This window comes from Xenopus laevis, chromosome 3L, assembly GCF_017654675.1.
Source record: "Xenopus laevis strain J_2021 chromosome 3L, Xenopus_laevis_v10.1, whole genome shotgun sequence".
NCBI classification, from domain to species: Eukaryota; Metazoa; Chordata; class Amphibia; order Anura; family Pipidae; genus Xenopus; species Xenopus laevis.
The window spans coordinates 10,044,903-10,056,993 of record NC_054375.1 but is presented as its reverse complement, the minus strand read 5'-3'; the positions used below and the strand labels follow the sequence as shown (position 1 = coordinate 10,056,993).

The 12,091-nt window shown below is 42.8% G+C and overlaps 2 protein-coding genes and 1 long non-coding RNA gene across 6 annotated transcripts in view; 1 reads left to right on the top strand and 2 right to left on the bottom strand.

Moving 5' to 3' along the window:
* The window catches only part of LOC121393056, a 1,743,327-nt gene that overhangs the window by 1,138,701 nt on the left and 592,535 nt on the right, over positions 1-12,091 (bottom strand). The gene's annotated exons all lie outside the window — the stretch shown is intronic.
* Positions 1-12,091, bottom strand: part of LOC121400993 — an 840,200-nt gene that overhangs the window by 422,290 nt on the left and 405,819 nt on the right. The gene's annotated exons all lie outside the window — the stretch shown is intronic.
* Positions 1-12,091, top strand: part of LOC121401032 — a 54,249-nt gene that overhangs the window by 41,016 nt on the left and 1,142 nt on the right. For both annotated transcript variants that reach the window (XR_005966053.1, XR_005966052.1), the window contains 2 exons: positions 9,650-9,774; positions 11,369-11,481. This is a non-coding gene — a long non-coding RNA (uncharacterized LOC121401032). The remainder of the gene's footprint in view (positions 1-9,649; positions 9,775-11,368; positions 11,482-12,091) is intronic.

The following is a 12,091-nucleotide window of genomic DNA, read 5'->3' as shown; positions in this document are numbered from 1 at the left end:
TCATCAACGGGTTGGATCTATGAAGGGAAGCCGGAAATCAGGCATTGGGCGCGGAGAAAAACCCGACCCGCACATCACTACTTCATATTGGTTAAATGTATCATAAAGTTCATAAATTACAAATTGTTACTACATTTCCTGTTGTAAAGCAATTGTGGTTTTTTTTCATTAGAAGTTTTCTACTTTGCGATATAAGCATTCTTATATAACAGATTAGGTGCTTAATTTCATATAAGTAATAATAATAAGTATTTAATATCAAAATGAATGAATTCATTTTTTGCGATCCCTACTAGATTTCTCATGCACAAATAAATAACAGTTTATGTAAAACCCCGAATTTAACCCTTGAAGCTGCCTAGTCCTTAGTTTGTATTTCCATTTAACCTCTGTCTGTAATAATTTAGATTCCAAATCTCCTCCCCTCTGCCCCAAATTTACACGTTCTATGCCTTGTACTTACTTTTATTCACTCCATATATACTACTATAACTTAACCTGAATGTTGTATTATATGGTGTGTGTGTGTTTTGAGGTTTCTGTATACGCTGGGACACTCACAGACTGGTTTGATGTTTCTGCATCCACTCCAGGGAATTACAGGGTTTGTATTGTTGTCTCTTATAAATCTGTCTTGTGTTATACTTTATGTGAGGGAACAGTATATTTTACAGTCAATCACTGCCCCGTGGATAGAAATGGAGTCAATAACTGTGATTTAAATGTAGGATTATATATTAACAGTGGGATAATAGTCTCTGGGAAGGGAGTGTGACTGTGGGATAGCAGGTATAGTAGGGAGAGATGGTGCCTATAGTAACAGTGGATAATAGTCTCTGGGAAGGGAGTGTGACTGTGGGATAGCAGGTATAGTAGGGAGAGATGGTGTCCTATAGTAACAGTGGATAATAGTCTCTGGGAAGGGAGTGTGACTGTGGGATAGCAGGCTATAGTAGGGAGAGATGGTGGCCTATAGTAACAGTGGGATAATAGTCTCTGGGAAGGGAGTGTGACTGTGGGATAGCAGGTATAGTAGGGAGAGATGGTGCCTATAGTAACAGTGGGATATAGTCTCTGGGAAGGGAGTGTGACTGTGGGATAGCAGGTATAGTAGGGAGAGATGGTGCCTATAGTAACAGTGGATAATAGTCTCTGGAAGGGAGTGTGACTGTGGGATAGCAGTTTAGTAGGGAGAGATGGTGCCTATTAGTAACAGTGGGATAATAGTCTCTGGGAAGGGAGTGTGACTGTGGGATAGCAGGTATAGTAGGGAGAGATGGTGCCTATAGTAACAGTGGATAATAGTCTCTGGGAAGGGAGTGTGACTGTGGATAGCAGGTATAGTAGGGAGAGATGTGCCTATAGTAACCAGTGGATAATAGTCTCTGGAAGGGAGTGTGACTGTGGATAGCAGGTATAGTAGGAGAGATGGTGTCTATAGTAACAGTGGATAATAGTCTCTGGGAAGGGAGTGTGACTGTGGGATAGCAGGTATAGTAGGGAGAGATGGTGTCTATAGTAACAGGGGATAATAGTCTCTGGGAAGGGAGTGTGACTGTGGGCGAAGGCAGGATATAGAAGGAAGGATGGGTGTCGTATGTAGACAGTGGATAATAGTCTCTGGGAAGGGAGTGTGACTGTGGGATAGCAGGTATAGTAGGGAGAGATGGTGTCTATAGTAACAGTGGGATAATAGTCTCTGGGAAGTCTCCAGCATTTGGAACCAACTATGCAATTTGCTTGGAGTATGGAACCAGAAAAACTTTGTTTTATACAGACTTTCTTGCTGCCTAACACATAACACATTTCTCCTTGCAGTTCTCCCATATGTCTTCCCAAATTTTTAATGATATTTTTTGAGAAAGAGTCTCTTCCCATTTCAGCATATACTTGTGTTTAGGGAATGGATCCATTGGTAAATCTGATAAAAGCTTATAAATTGTAGAGATCAGAGATCTTTGCGGGAGACCAGCCTGACATAATCGCTCAAATCTCGTGAATGTGGTTGCCCTTGGCTAGATGGAATCGTCTGACAGAAATGGACAATTTGCAGGTATTCAAGAAACTGCGCTGGAGATGTTTGGTATTTGTTCTGAACTTCAGTGAATGTTAAAAGTTTTTTTGTTAGGGGATTGACAAAGTCATGAACCATAAATAGATGATTGGAGCCCCAACATGATTTAAAGGGTTCCTGCATACCTGGAGAAAACAGGGGGTTATCAAGTATCAGAGTCAGAGGTAGGTGAGGGCTTATTAGATTGTACCTTTGTTTGCACTTATGCCAAATACGTAGTGTGAATATTATAGGGCTCAGAGCTCCAGGTGGTAGTTTGGCTTTTGGCCCCTTGAGCCATAGAAAAGTAGCTAAATAAATAGGGGATACCCATAGTGCCTCTATGTATGCCCATTTCGAGGTTGGTTCATAAGTTGTCCACCCTGCTACTTGGCGTAGGTGGGCTGCCATATAGTAGCTTTCGATGTTTGGAGCTGCTAGTCCCCCCTGTCTCTTAGTAGCCAACATGACCGTTCTAGGTCTAAATTTTCCCCAGATGAATTTGAAACTAGGGATGCACCGAATCCAAGATTCGGTTCGGGATTCGGCCAGAATTCGGCCTTTTTCTGCAGGATTCGGATTCGGCCGAATCCTTCTGCCCATCTGAACCGAATCCAAATTCTAATTTGCATATGCAAATTGGGGGCGGGGAGGGAAATCGCTTGACTTTTTGTCAGAAAACAAGGCAGTAAAGAATATTTTCCCCTTCCAACCCCTAATTTGCATATGCAAATTAGGATTCGGTTTGGTATTCGGCCGAATCTTTCGCAAAGGATTCGGGGGTTCGGCCGAATCCAAAATACTGGATTCGGTGCATCCCTATTTGAAACACATGGTCTGTAAGTCCTTAAGGACCGCCTTCGGTACTAGTATAGGTAGTCTCGAAAAAATATAATGGCTTTGGGAGGATAGACATTTTTAATGCTATTATTCTCCCCAGCCATGAGATAGTTAGAGGGTTCCATCTATGGATAAGATCTTTTATTCTCTGTATAAGCGGAGGGAAATGATATCAGTATAGAGTGCCATAAGTTTTAGTAAGCTGGACTCATAAATACTTCATTGTATGATCTTTCCATTTATAGTGGAAGGTTGACGATAGAGCATTTTTAATATCTATCGGTAGGTTCAGGGGGAGGGCCTCTGTTTTATCCATGTTAAGTTTATACCCCGAGTATAGTCTATATTCAGTTAGAATTTTGTGAAGGTTAAGGAGTGACACAGTTGGGTTAGTCACTGTCAAGAGGACATCGTCTGTAAAAAGTGAAATGATGAACTCATGATCCTTAATTCTAGGACCTAGAATATCTGAATGATTTGTAATGGCTGAGGCATGGGGTTCAATGCTTAAGGCATATAATAAGGGGGATAAGGGACACCCCTGTCTCTTACCGTTATTAATGGGAATAGAATGGACGGGTGCTCCAGGGAGTTTGAGATTTGCTCTAGGTGATGAGTACAACCCATGAATATCTGTTAAGAAGGGACCTTCTAATCCAAGGGTGGAAAGGAGATCAAACATATAATCTAATCGTAGGCGATCGAATGCCTTTTCGGAATCCAAGCTTAAAAGAAGGACAGGAGTTTTATCTTTATGGATAGCTTCAATTGAGTCAATGGTACGTCTTGTGTTCTCTCCTGCCTGTCTACCATTAATAAATCCTACTTGGTCCTTGTCGATGATTTTGGGCATGAGAGGGGCTAATCTGTTTGCTAGGATTTTTGTGAATAGTTTTAAGTCAGAACTTAGAAGGGCTATAGGTATTTAGCTACCACATTGGCATGGGTCCTTACCTTCCTTATGTATTAGGCTGATATAAGAAGATAGCATTGTGGACGGGATAGTTTCTCCTTTCAGAAATGAATTAAATAGTTGAACCAAGTATGGGGTCAAAATTTCCACAAATTTCTTATAGTAGGAATAGGGAAGGCCATCCGGGCCTGGAGCCTTTGAGGAGGGAAAGGATTTAATTGTGTCCTTAATCTCTTCCGCTGTTATCTCCTTATTTAAGTGGTGCAAGTCCTCAGGGGTAAACTTAGTGCTAATATTTTCCTCTAGAAAAGCCCTCCGTTGATACTGGATCCTATATAGATGAATCGGATGGTCTGGGAGGTTATAGAGTGTAGTATAATAATCTCGGAAAGCTTAAGTGATTTCCAAGGGTACATATGCCATTTTATCACCTTAAAATAGCAGATTGTATCTGTTGGTCTCTCAATTTTTAGCCAAGAGGGAATGCGGCTTATCACCCCGCTCATAATATTTTTGCTTGGTCCAGTGTAATGCTTTTTCAATATTTGTTACCATAAGTGATTTTAATTGTCTGCGAAGTAAACAAATTTCTGTTCGTATTGTTGCATTTGAATTTCTATGTGCTGTGTTTTCAAGTGTTTTCAGTATCCGTTCCAAGGCAATCTTTGTATGCAATTTGGATTTTTTTCTGTGAGTTGATATCGCTATAAATTTACCCCTGAGGACTGCTTTATGTGCTTCACACAACATATATTTCATGGTTTGTAATACATCTGAACATAGATCAGGTTCATTCAACAGAGCTTCATTTAGACGCCAGTGCGTATTTCTCCCTGGAGTTTTGAACAATTCTATGTCCAGCAAAACCGCTGAGTGGTCCGACCAATGAATCGGAATAATATCTGAGGATGCTCGATAGGTTAATAGAGTTCTAGGGATTAAAATAAAATCAAGTCGTGAGTAGAGTTGATGCCTTGTTGAAAAGAATGTATAGGATTTATCATTAGGGTGGGGACCCGCCAGTCATCCTGAAGGTCCAGTCTGCGCAATAGTTGACGAAACCTTCGGCACTGGGTTTTATAATCGGTTTGTAGGGGAGGTGAAGTACAGTCCCTGAGCTCTGATATTACCAAATTAAAATCTCCTCCGATTATAATAGGCTAATGATAGTCTCAGCAAACCTTAGTTAAGGTTGATTTAAGAAAGGTAAGCTGATTAGTGTTCGGGGAGTAGATATTGGCTATTTTAAGATGTTTACCCTTCCAGAGTCTCTTCAATAATTAAATGACGGCCATTTAGATCTGTTAAGACCTTGGTGGATTTGAATGGGCAGTTCCTATGAATCATAGGGGCAAATTCACTAACCTGCGGAGTTGAGCTAGCGCAGCCTTCGCCGCACTTCGCCAGGGTGCCGCTAATTCACTAAAATCTGAAGTTGAGCTCAGGGAGGCGAAAGGTAGCGAAGTTGCGCTAGCGTTAATTCATCAAGCAAACTTTGCCTGGCGTAAGGGTGGACAGTAGCGCTAGAGTAGGTCCACTTCACCTCGCTAGCGAATATACGCCAGCGCCCATTAGTAAATCAGCGAAGTAATGAAATGACGTCACACTGGTGAATTTGCACTAGCGTTAGCCGATTTGCGCTTTAGTGAATTTGCCCCATAGTGAGAAGGCCAGTCCTCTTGGGATTCCTACAAGATTGAAATACCTTAGGGTACAAATTGGTTTTAAGGATCTGATTCTCAGAGTCTTTGAAATGAGTCTCCTGGAGCATCGCAATGTCCGGTTTTAGTCTATGTATCTCTCTTATTTCCATTTAGCGTTTATCGCTGTTAAGACCATTAACATTTAAAGATATTACCTTCACCATCTTGATATATTAGTATGGGAAGCTGAATTGGATGCTAAGTAATCTGGACCAAGGGATATAGAACATCTCCACCAATGATAAGACCCATAGTGTAAGAATCCACTGAAGTGCGAGTAATCCCAGGAATGACTCCAACAAATTAACAGACAATGTAAACAACAACCTCTGTACAACCTTTGTAGAAACAAAAATGTGGAATCTTTGTGTCATTTAAATCCTCTTTAATCAAGGAGCAGACAGACCACCTTTGCCTGTTCAGGGGAACGTCCAGGTCTGCCATAGGGAGTGTATGTTATATAGTAAAGTTACTCACAGGTGATTTCCGACTCGACCCGTTGTTTCTCAGTCATCTAATTCTGAGGTGTGTCTCAGGGTAACAGAATCATTCCAGGGGCTTCTGTGTTGCAGCTTTAACCTTTTCCCATGTTGGCTGAAGTTTCTCCAGTTGCTCATGTTGTCTGGTTGGTGACTGTTGCGGCTGATCTGATCCCCACCGGTTTCAGGAAATGAAGGCCGTGAGCCGGATTCTGTAGTATGAATTGGCGGTTGTCTTTGAGCACGATAAGCTTAAATGGAAAGCCCCAGCGGTATGATATGCCTTTCTCTCTGAGCTGTTGGGTTACTGGTCGTAGCTCCCGACGTTTAGCCAGCGTTATAGGAGAGAGGTCACTAAAGATCTGGATTCGATGCCCTTGGTGCTCAATGTGGGTGGTATTCCGCGTTTTATCTATTATGCTTTCTTTGCTTTCAAAAAAGTGCAGACATATCAAAATATCTGGTGGTGTAGAAGAGCTTGTCCGCCTGGGTCCTAGTGCCTGATGTGCTCTATCAGACCTCCAGGCTTCTGGGGGGAGTTCTGGGTTAATAGATGAGAATAAGACAGGTCTGGACTGAGATTCAAAATAGGCCCTGGCATTTCAGCTACACAAAGGCCCAAACAGCACCTCACCAGCCCAATAAATAGTGACTGTCTATGGCAACTTACAGCAGCCCCTCTGGTATTTGCCAGAACCCACCGATTGTCATTCCGGGCCTGGAATAACGTGCACAGATATGTTCTAATTTCTTGGGTAGGCTCCTCTTCTGGGACCCCTCTCACCCTTAGGTTTTGTCTTCTGGATCTGTTTTCCAGATCTTCTGTGATTTTAGAGAGGTCAGTTGAGATCTAAGAAGGTGATTTTCCTCCTCTAGCATGGTGTGTCTTTGAATAAGCAAATCTGTTGTATTCTCCAAGTGATCCGTTCTCTCCCCCAGGCTGGTCACCTCAGACTGTATATCTTTAAGCGCTATTTTGATAGCGGCTGCTATAGTGGAGAGCTGTGCAAGTACCTCAGCGGTTACAGATACTTGATCTTGCGTCAGTGTGGCAGCATGAGGAGTTTCCCAGGGTCTCTCTGTGTGTCTAGGTGAGCTTGGAGCCCAGGAGTCAGGTGGTAATTCTAGATCCGAGTCCTCTCTGCCATCTTGTGCAGGCCTGCGTGTAGCTGGTGTTTTCTGTAAGTATGGAGACATCGTCCCCGATGCTTCTTTCAGCTTTTTCTTTCCCATCGCTATGTGCTCATGTGCATACACTAACACCCCCTTCTATCTGGTTGCTATAAACGTGCGTTTAGTGGGCGTTTTCGCTTGGTCGGTACGGAGCTTCCCTGCGGTGTGTGTTACTCACTCCATTGCACGCATGGGCCCCCGAGACTCTTCTTATTAAGTTGATGGGATCAGAGTTGGGGCTGTGCGTGGGCAGGAGAGTAAAGAATATTTGAATGAATCAGAGGGAATGGGCCTGTGGGAAGGAATTATAAGCTCAGAGCTTCGTAGCTTTATTTTCTGCATCTTATTAGTTGTGAGTTGCACTTGGGTTAAGGTCAGTTCATGGGTGTTATACGTGCGGGAGTAATTGCACGAGGGCAGCAAATAAAACTGACTAGTATCGATCCCACACCGGTCACAGAAAAGCATCAACAACTCCTCATTCACTTCTAGTAATTTGTTCCCCTGCACTGCTGCTTTTTTTTGTAATAGGGATTCATTGAGGCGCCATTGTGGTTGCGGTCTTAGATTCTGATTGTTGTCAATAATAATGTCTATAGGGGAGTGGTCTGGCCAGGTGTTGGTCCCTATCCCAAATTTAGTAACGACTTGTAATAAGGTTTTGTCAACCAAGAAATAGTCTATTTGAAAATATTTGGAGCGAGCATGTGAAAAAAAATATAATGTCTGTGGTGTGCTGTGATCTCCAGACATCGTAGAGCGCTCTTTGCGTTGTTTTTTGAAGGGCTTTGGCTTGGTGTGTAATTTCTCGGGGACTAGTAGTATTTCTTGACCCACTCGTGTCAATTTCGTATTGCAGGGGATATTGAAGTCTCGTCCAATGATGAGAAGCCCATTCTGCTCCTTATCTTTTTTCTTGAGTAACATTATAGAATTTGGCCTGGCGTTTGTTTGGGCTATATACGTTTGCGATAGTGTAGTTTTGTTCTTGTATTTTGATGGTAATGATAAGATATCTACCTTGGGGATCCATCAGTTGAGACAGTAGTTGGTGTGGAAGTTTCTTGTTTATCCAGATTGCTACTCCATTTTTTTGTCTGTATTTGAGGCATACAGCTGTGTGGGGAAGTGGTTGGAGTTGAGCTTTGTTGGTTTTTGGTTGATTAAGTGTGTCTCATGTAACAGAAGTATGTCTACGTTTTGTTTTTTTTTTTGCCCATTTTGTTCTTTTCTGCAGGCTATTTAACCCGTTTATGTGTTGTGATATTATTTTGATCTCCATGTTGGTATGTTAGTGTGCTTATAGATTGGAATTGACTTACTCAGGTTCAAGGTGCCGAGACTATAGGATGTGTCTCCTGGCGTCTTGATAATGTCCGGAGGTTGCTTTCCTCTGTGTCCATCAAGTGGTGGGAGGCAGGTCTCAGTCTGTTTGTTCCTGGTTGTTAGGAGAGAGGAGATGGAGTGGAAAGAAGAACTAGAGAAATAGATAAAACATATATGTTAAACATCAACATTATGCTTACAACTTATTTACAGCAATACTGCAATGGTATTGGCTGGGGAGGGGATTGCCCAAAATACCCTTGGAAGGGGAATGAGGCCGTAAAGGTCAAATGGCAGTCAACAAAGGTTGGGCTTAGAGTTCTGGGGGGGGGGGGAGTTGTGGATTGGCTTCCACTCCAAAGGGGGCTCCTAGATTTTGGGAGCAAAAAAAATGATCAAGTCAAATTTTTCTTTAGTTGGTGCAAAAACTGGTCCTTCTTTCTTTGTCTGATGTGTCTTGCAACTTTCTAAGTGTCTGAGTCTGCTTCTTCTGCATCTATCCGAGCTTTGTGGCTCTTTCTGCTCTGTCTTGTTTGGGTTGCCCATTCCGGCTAAATGCGTGGCCGTTTTTGGTGTTTGTCTCCTGTATGGCTTGGTGCTTCAGGTGTGAGACCCCACTGTTTCAGAACTTGTTCTGCATGTTATGGTGTATTCATTATTACTGGGTTATCGTCTTTGTTATCCCACAGCTTCACTGGGTATAGCCATCGGTATGATATGCTGTTGTTTCTCAGTACAGTTGTAGCTTGACAAGTCTGCAAAGCTTTGCAGGTGGTTGTATTTATCTGGAAAGTCTTTTTTATTCCAGAAGCATTGCTGTAGCTTTTCTTTAATGTGATAGTAATGGACTCTCATAATGGTGTCCCTGGGGGCCCCTGGTGGGGCATTCTTGGCTGGAGGTAGTCTGTGGATTCTATCTGGCAGTATCTGGTCTTGTGGCGTGTCCAGGAGTAATTCTCCCATCATGGTACAAACATATGTATTTAAGTTCCTGTATGGGAATTAATTCCGGAATACCCCTTAACCTGAGGTTATTGTGTCTGTTCCGGTCTTCTAAATCAGCCATTTTAGCAGTTAAATGATGCGCCTCTTCTTCTAATGCGCAGTTTGTGTCTATCAGTTCAGTATGTGATGTAACTATTTCTGCCCTTTTGTGTTCTAGGTGATCAGTGCGTACAGCCACCTGTTTAATATCTGTGCGCAGTGAGGAGATGGCTGATCGGAAGTCTCCCTGTATCTCCGTCCTCAACGTCGCCAACAGCTCTTTCATCGATGTAACTGTGAGCGGTGAGTATTCTGCTGTGTTGTCCGCCTGTACTGGACGCTTGATTGGATAGCGCACTCTGTGCGTTGGGCTGCTGCTTATGGAGTCGCCACAATCTTGTGACGGAGTTTGCGATCCTGGAAGTGAGCTCGCTTTTGCATAAAACGTGGTCATTTTTACCGGGGAAGCTTTCTTTCGTGGCTTTCCCATAGTCCGCTCGGTGTCCTCTGGTTATGAAGCTGTTGGCTGTTGTTGTTACCAGTCTGAGCTGCTTATTTTACTCCCGTACATTCAGAGCTCCCCTATTACAGCTCCATCATGCTGGATGGGTTTGAGGGGAGAGTATTTTATGATGGATGAATACAGATGAGGGGAGAGTACTGTATGAGGGGAGAGTACTGTATGAGGGGAGAGTACTGTATGAGGGGGAGAGTACTGAATGAGGGGAGAGTAGCTATGGGAGAGTACTGTATGAGGGGAGAGTACTGTATGAGGAAAGAGTACTGTATGAGGGGAGAGTACTGTATGAGGGGGAGAGTACTGTATGAGGAAAGAGTACTGAATGAGGGGAGAGTAGCTATGGGAGAGTACTGTACGAGGGGAGAGTACAGTACGAGGGGAGAGTACTGTATGAGGAAAGAGTACTGAATGAGGGGAGAGTAGATGAGCGAGGGTACTGTATGAGGGGAGAGTACTGTATGAGGAAAGAATACTGAATGAGGGAATAGTAGATGAGGGAAAGTACTGTATGAGGGGAGAGTACTGTAAGAGCGAAGAGTACAGATGAGGGAAGAGTAGATGAGGGGAGAGTACTGTATGAGGGGAGAGTACTGTATGAGGGGAGAGTACTGTACTAGGGGAGAGTACAGATGAGGGGAGAGTACTGTGTATTAACAGTACTACCAGTTTTCCTGATTTTGATGGGGTGGTGCTGAATTTTACGCCCCAAAAGGGGTGGAGAAAACTGGAAAGTGGGTTGGGTTTGGGTCAGTTTGTGGGCATGATGGGGGCAATTAGGGGGCATGGTCTAATTTCTCCTGCTTTCTAATCATGAAATGCTGTGGGTCGTACCAGTGCCCCCTGGTGCTGATTCCACAAACTGCAGGGCACTTAGCCTGGGCTCCATTTGTGTTCAATGAAAACTGGGTGAGATAGGAAACAACATCTGATCAATAATTCTGGATCGTTAACTATAAATGCACGAAGCATCAGGACCTGGAGGTGCATTAAAGGCACAATCTAATGGGATATATATATATATATATATATATATATATATATATATATATATATATATATATATATATATATATATATATATATATATATATTGAATAAATTTCCCGAAATATAAGGATATTATAAGTTACTGAGGAGTTTCATGACCATATAAAAACACGAGGCCGAAGGCACAGTGCTTTTATACAGGTCATGGAACTCCGAGGTAACTTCTAATATCCTCATATTTTGTAACTGGGGGTACTTTATTTATTATAATACCCAAGTTTCAGTGAGTCATGTGACAGAAATGACATCAGAACTCACTGTTTATAAGGATAAAATTTACAAGATATTCATGGCTTTTGTATATTATATATTTATACAGTATATTCACAGGCAGACAAAGTACAAGCTCCTGACTCAGCCCCTGTGGAAATGAACAAGATAACGAGACATTAAATATTTACCATCCCACTCACATCCATTATGGAACAACATGACTTTACAAGGTACATTACCTGCGCCACGAGCATCACCCAACAGAGACCGCCGGCTAATGTTTGTGTGGGTAACACATGAGGGGCACATGGGTGTATCTGCTAATCTCATGGGTGCAGGGGCCCTAAAGACTTGCCATTCTTTGCTCTTTATGGTGCAGAACACAGCTCCCTACCTGGGCTCCCCAGCACCTTGAACCACTTGGAAATCTCAAGGTTGGGGTGATGCCAACGTTCTGTGCCCAAGCCATGCCCCACATGAGTACAGTATTGCCAAACACAGGGAACATTGTATTCATGTCGGGCTCTATTCTACAGCACCCCATACCCACTATTTGTCCTACTATCTGTAGGGTGTTTTTATATTGTTCCAAATATTTCTCAGCACTCTGATCTTGGCTCCCCCTCCACCAATAATAGCAAAGTACAACTCAGAGCAAATCCACACGGAGAGCTTACTCTGTGCTTATTGTGTAATCATACAATGTTCTGGGGACGGACCCCTTCATCAGAGACCACCCTAATAATGAGATTATTTACCTGCATTGGGTGAAACAACTTCTTGGTTTGTTTGGTTTTCTGCGGTATGGTAAATAGATTGTAAGCTCAGAGGGGCAGGGAC